The sequence below is a fragment of the Thrips palmi genome, unplaced genomic scaffold, assembly GCF_012932325.1.
Source record: "Thrips palmi isolate BJ-2018 unplaced genomic scaffold, TpBJ-2018v1 HiC_scaffold_11, whole genome shotgun sequence".
Lineage (NCBI taxonomy): Eukaryota > Metazoa > Arthropoda > Insecta > Thysanoptera > Thripidae > Thrips > Thrips palmi.
The window spans coordinates 387201-388695 of NW_023144622.1; positions in this window are offsets into that span (position 1 = coordinate 387201).

Here is a 1495-nt window from a genome sequence, read left to right on the forward strand (position 1 = left end):
CGTGTAGAGCTCTCTGCACTAGTTTTCACTGAGTGCACACACTGCAAGTGAAATATCAGTGATCCCTCTCTCCAATGCCGCCATCACTGCCTATTATTGTGCACGATGGATGGTTTCGTTGAAGCTTTAACTAATGAATTGCGCCGGTTTCCGCGGCTCGCCGTTAACCCAGATCGAAAGGTGCTGCTTCTGTTCTCGGCCCGGACCGTCGGGGCCTAGTTAGCGCAGTGTGGAACATCACGACGAGGATGGCGCGGAGGGGGAGCGGCTCGGCGGGGTTCGGGGCCTTCTGCTGCAGAACGCACCTGTCGTGTCTTCGGCTCGTGCTGGAGTCTGGCTGGCCTGAAGTCCGGCTGGCTTCAAGTCCGGCTGGCTTCAAGTCCGGCTGGCTTCAAGTCCGGCTGGCTTCAAGTCCGGCTGGCTTCAAGTCCGGCTGGCTTCAAGTCCGGCTGGCTTCAAGTCGGCTGGCTTCAAGTCCGGCTGGCTTCAAGTCCGGCTGGCTTCAAGTCCGGCTGGCTTCAAGTCCGGCTGGCTTCAAGTCCGGCTGGCTTCAAGTCCGGCTGGCTTCAAGTCCGGCTGGCTTCAAGTCCGGCTGGCTTCAAGTCCGGCTGGCTTCAAGTCCGGCTGGCTTCAAGTCCGGCTGGCTTCGAAGTCCGGCCGACCTGCAAGTCCGGGCGACTTGAAGTGCTCTACAAACTCAAGTTTGTACATAGCACACCCCACCTGGAGTGTACATATGTACTGTACACTCCACCTGAAGCGTGCCTGGCATGTACACTCAAGGTACGGAGTGTACTATGTACACACTTGAGTTTGTAGAGTGTGGCCGCTTTGAAGTGCGGATGTCTTGAAATTTGCATGCTGAAGGAACGTCCAGCCATTGATGGAGTCCTTTTTCCCGCCTTGGCTTGGACGCAGTGGCTACTTTGTGTCATCTCAAAGCACGATTTCTACACATTTGTCACAGTTTTGACCAACTTTGCTGCAATACTGCCTCGAAACTTGGGTGAAAAATCGCACTCCGTAAGAAAGCCATGCTAAAAGGAAGGACCAAAGATCTTTTTTAGCAGATGATACCTTTACTTAAAAACATACCTAAAACTACAACTAAAAGACACATAAAGGTGTCAGCTAGCTTTTACTCGAAAGTCCAAAAACCAAGTGCGTATCCTAACAATATAATAGGGGCTGGCTGCCGGGGCGGGCTGGTGCGTCTGCGCGGCGCAGCCTGCGCGGAATTCGACAATGGCACCCCCTCCTCGCGCGCGACGGCCTAGGCGCAACATTCACAATCCCTCCCCGCTACAGCGCACAAAGGACTCAGCTTTTAAATACTATCTTTGGAATGAACCCATACTACACCGTACAAGAAAACCAAACGAGTATCATCTGCTTTCATTAACGTTCGTTGAATGATATTTTTTTTTCGTCGGCGCATCTCGGCTGTGTTGCGGTGCACGCTTTGGAGCGCGCCCCGGCTCTTGGGTTTCGTGAC